This window comes from Magnolia sinica, chromosome 4 (genome assembly GCF_029962835.1).
Source record: "Magnolia sinica isolate HGM2019 chromosome 4, MsV1, whole genome shotgun sequence".
Classification (NCBI taxonomy): Eukaryota; Viridiplantae; Streptophyta; class Magnoliopsida; order Magnoliales; family Magnoliaceae; genus Magnolia; species Magnolia sinica.
Genome location: NC_080576.1, coordinates 71350789 through 71355930, shown reverse-complemented (window position 1 = coordinate 71355930; position 5142 = coordinate 71350789). Strand labels below are relative to the sequence as shown.

Sequence of the window (5142 nt, the reverse complement as noted above, 5' to 3'; positions counted from 1 at the left end):
TAGTTTTCTTTCTTACATTGCAATAACATAGTTTATGCTAGGATGTAGATCTTTGAACATAGAATTAACACCTTTTGATCCTGAAATAGAAAGAACCTTTCGTAGAAGATTTAGAAACATCCTATTTGAAATGGCCGAAGAGAATGGAACTAAAGCTCTTAGAGATTATTCAGCTCCGGTCCAATTCAATGCGCCTTCATGTATAGTGTTGCCTGCCACCACGGCAGCACACTTTGAACTTAAACCTGGGGTCATACAATTGTTGCCCTCCTTTTATGGTTCAGATAAGGAGGATCCATATCATCATGTGAAAGAATTCTTAGACATTTGCTCCACCTTTAAGTTCCAAAACTTTTCAGACGATTCGATCCGTTTGCCCCTTTTTCCTTTTTCTTTGAAGGATAAGGCGAAAGCATGGTTGAATTCTCTAGGAGTTGGGTCTATCACTACATGGGACCAACTGTCTAAGAAGTTCTTAAACAAGTTCTTCCCGGTTCACAAAACTAATGCTCTCTGTAGAGAAATTACGAATTTCACACAAAAAGAGGGTGAGCACTTTCATGAATGTTGGGAAAGATGGAAGGATTTACTTCTTAAATGTCCACACCATGGTTTTGAAAAGTGGCAACAGGTTTAATACTTCTATGACGGTCTGACACCCCAAAACCGTCGCATGGTTGACGCCACCAGTGGAGGGTCATTCATGACCAAAAGTGATGTCGAAGCTTGGAATTTCTTTGAAACCTTGTGTGAAAACTCCCAGCAATGGGACTATTCAAATAGAGGTGAAAGAAGTCCTCAACCACTGAAGAAAAGGGGTATATATGAGGTAGGAGTCACGCCAGATCTTTATGCCAAAATTGATGGCCTGACAAAGAAAGTGGATGCTTTAATGTTAAACAATGGACCTCCACAAACAACTCAAGTCGAGTCATGTGTCATATGTTCTAATCTTGCCCATCCTACACAGTCTTGTCCATCTAGTTCAGCATTTCCAGAATCTCTCTCTGAACAAGTGAACGCTATGAACACCTTTAGGAGAACTGAGAATGATCCTTACTCAAATACCTACAACCTAGGGTGGGCTAGACATCTAAATTTCTCTTGGGCAAAAGGACCACAACAAGGAGGACCATCTAGAAATCCTCCTATGCAACCTTGCTCCCAAGTTGGCAGTCAACAACCTCAGTAGTTCCCGCAGTATCAACAAGTACCTCCACAATCTAGGAAACCATCTCTTGACGATACACTCAATCTTTTTATGCAGAGTTCACTTAAATTTCAAAAAGACACCCAACATATTTTACTAGCTAACCAGCAAAGTTTACATGCAAATGCGCAATCCATTGCCAAGCTGGAAGTACAGTTGGGTCAACTTGCTACCACATTGAGTGAGATAGAGAAGGGCAAGTTTCCTAGTCAACATGTGGCAAATCCAAAAGGACAGTATAAGATTGGCTCAAATTCGAACCAAGAACAATATCATGAGCAAGCCAAATCAATCATTACCCTTAGGTCCGGTAAACAGATTGATAACAAAGTAGAGATGCCTAGGGTAGAATCAAAGTCTAATGTGGAAGATCAAAATGAAATGGAGAGACATACTAATGCATCGAAAGCCCAAAAGCACTCTGACTCTCCAGGAACCACTCATGTGCTATCTTATGTGCCTAAAACACCTTTTCCTCAACGTCTAGCACCGGTTAAGAAAGGAAACAACTTTAATGAGATATTGGACATGTTTAAGCAAGTGCAAATCAACATTCCGTTACTTGATGCTATCAAGCAAGTTCCTGCTTACGTTAAGTTTCTTAAAGATTTATGCACTCAAAAGCGTAAGATGAATGTTCATAAGAAGGTCTTCCTTGCGGAGTAACTCAGCTCCATGATTCAACACAACACCCCTCCTAAATTTAGGGATCCAGGAGCTCCTACCATTTCTTGTGTCATAGGAGATCATAAGGTTGAGAAAGCATTGTGTAATGACCCGAAAAATTTTGTGCCAAGATCCGAGTACTACCTCTGTTTTCCTTAGAAGCTTTTTGGGGTAATTAGCGCTAACTTGATTGCTTGTGAAATTTACATCAATCACTTTAAATTTGATTTGCATGATTCAAAATCTGTAGAATAGTGAGCGCTAGGTTACTCTGAAATCTGGGATTCATCACTAATGTCAGCTGCTCTGGGGAATTTTTGGAAGTTCTGGATCGGACCTGGACCGCGCGTCGAAAGTCCGATAGCGATGATCTTAGGCTGTTGCGGTCACCATGTTGGACTTGACCATCACCTCAAAAATCAAGTCCATGTGATGTCCTCGGTCGATTTGATTGAGTCCGGAGTGAAGAGTGTGATAATGGTTGGAAATTTAATAAGATTTTATGAAATCTGAATCGTGTCGCTTGCGCGATAATTTTAAGTAATCTGACCGTTGGATTTTGACCCAATTTCATCCTCTGATCAGGGAAGGTGGCCCAGATATATCCTTGTGCTTGTGGACCTGATCGAGATTCGGTGACCGTTGATTTGAGTGTGGTCCACCACAGCTGATCTGAAGATCCGATCGGTACGAAAACTCAGCTTGACCTAGATCCATGGTCAGTGAGCTTAAGTCCGACCTTTTGTGGTAATAGGCCCATCGGAAGTGCTCCGTTGGATCGAGAGAGGCTTGTTTTGGTTATACCCTAAGTATACCTTGGCCCTGGGGTTATTTTCATTAATGTTAGGCCTATTAAAAGACCTTAAAACCCTAGTTCTCTTTTCCATACGAATTTCCTAACCCTAACTAAGAAAGAGAGAGGAAAATAGAGAGAAAGTGAGAGAGAAGTTGGTGAATCATCTTAGATTCTTTCCTGTTCTTCTTCATCCTTAAACCTTCACTTTAGAATCGTTATTCCGGCGATTTTGAGTTCATCTTTGGGTAAGTTAACCTAACCCTAATCTGTTTTAGAGCTTAGAATAGTCTTGGTGATGTTGTATCTCATTTCAATTCTTGCTTTAGGTTGTCTTATCGCCGTTGACGAAGACATATCATTTGAAATCAGTTCGGTGTTCTTTTCTGGATTAAGGTGCTGACTTTAATCGTATAGGTTATGGTTTTCAAGGCTTTCAATGTTAGCTAATGGTTTATTCTTGCTATGGACGAGATTTCACATGCCAAATGTTATGTTTACTTTGCATTCCTGAAATGCATGTGTTACATTGAGATTTGTGTATTCTGTGTATGTATAAAGTACCGTATACGCATAAAATATGAACCTGTGTTTGCCATGATTATTTGTCGTGTACTTGTGCTAACTGTATGTGCGACAACTCCTTAGTAAAAGGAATTGTCTAAATGTGTGTATTTCAACATACGTCATGTATGTGGAACTATGTATTCTAAGTGTTTGTAGAAATGCCTGAATGATCTAAAGTATAAATTATTATGCTATTTGCGGGCGTTGAGAAGCGATCCTCAACTCTCCCACTAGTGTGTATGATTTCCTTCATGCAAGTTACATTCCTTGTTGTTTAATTTCAAGTCTTACTTATGCTTAAATCCATGTTAAGTTGATATTCTTCAGATGCTTACATACCATATGATTTGAGTTGTTGTTCCATTATTATTCTAAACTGTAGATGATAATATCTGTTGTAGTGGAATGTGTGTGGGACTATGCATTAGTTCAGAAAATCGGTAATCGGCCTTAAGTTCGTGGCTGAGGTTGCTTTCGCCACGTAGGACGTGATTAGACGAACCCGAGTCATATTAAAGTTGTCGGCAGTGGTTTGGCCACACAGAGTGTTTGCGCACTCTATGTCGTTCAACCCAACATGCGATCGTGCTAGTCGAGTTCGTCAAGTAACCCGATTGTCCAATGTATGTTCACCATGTATGGTCGCTACTGTTTGAATCTAGGGTACCAAACTTACCGATGAAATCCTATTAACCATGGTATCTTGATCCGATAAGACTCATGAGCCGAACATGGTGGTATGGGACACCGTGGTCGAGCTGTCGGCCTACGCTGGGGTGACGAGCCTCCCCGTAGTGACCAATGAGAAACCAAACTCGTGAGCCGATTATGGTGGTATGGGACACTATATTCGTGCTGTCGGCCTACATTGATTGGTGACGAGCCCTTTGTAGTAACCTCGAGCATACCTGGATACCGCATTGAGGTGACGAGCCTTAGTGTAGTAAGGAAGGTGTGATAGGCGTACATTGATTTGTGACAAGCCCTTTGTAATGACCTGAAAATATATGATCATATGAGATTGTCTAGGACTGACGACCCTAGAATGGATCACTGTTTGGATGGTGATATGGAGAAGGTACCTTAGCTTCCCAATCCTATTGTATGAAAAGGACTAATAACAACTTGGTAATCATGTTCATGCACCGCATTTGCATGTGCTTTGTAGATGTGGCGCACTTTGAGGCGATGTCATGCGTAACGTAAGATGAAGACGCTAAGGGTGTGTGTGTGAGGGCACGCATCATTCTGCATACATCCTTGCATTAACAAGAGTACTTAGGACATATTTGATTGTTCTGCTTTATCATTAATGCTTGATTGAACTGATAACATGTTAACCTTTGCTTTATTGTTCCACTGAGTTGATCACTCACTCCCACATTCTGGGGCGGTGTTAAACACCCACTAGACTCTGTCTTAGCTGCAGATGTTGATGAGACTTCTGAGGCAGAGTGGGAGATCGATGATGATGAGGCTGCTTTCTCTTTTATGTAGTTTTCAAACGGGTTTTAGTGATCCTTGTTCTGATGCGCGGGATGCTGGGATTTCTTTTGGGAATTAAATGATGTAATTTGATACTTGTAATTTTGATAGTAACACTTGTCAGTATGACCTGTTATGTATATGTAATTCAGGGATATGCACTTGTACACATATATTTCTATAAGTCTTCCGCTTGCTTTCTTCACTTATCCCTGAATTATACTTGCTATTGGCTTAATCTATTCCATGTTTTATGCACTAATACAGACAACATACATCCATCAATAAATATGTTGCATAAGTGATGTTTTGGAACTCGGGAGCTGAGTTATGCTCAACCCCTGAATTTCAGGGCGTTACACATTGCTTGATTTAGGGGCGAGCGTCAATTTGTTACCATATTCTGTGTATGAGCAGCTAG

General features: G+C 40.7%; 1 non-coding gene across 1 annotated transcript; it reads right to left on the bottom strand.

The window, feature by feature from the left end:
* Positions 1–508: 508 nt before the first annotated feature.
* LOC131244700 (small nucleolar RNA R71) lies at positions 509–615 on the bottom strand. Its single transcript, XR_009170477.1, has one exon. It is a non-coding gene; the product is annotated as a small nucleolar RNA R71 (small nucleolar RNA).
* Between the last annotated feature and the right edge of the window lie 4527 nt (positions 616–5142).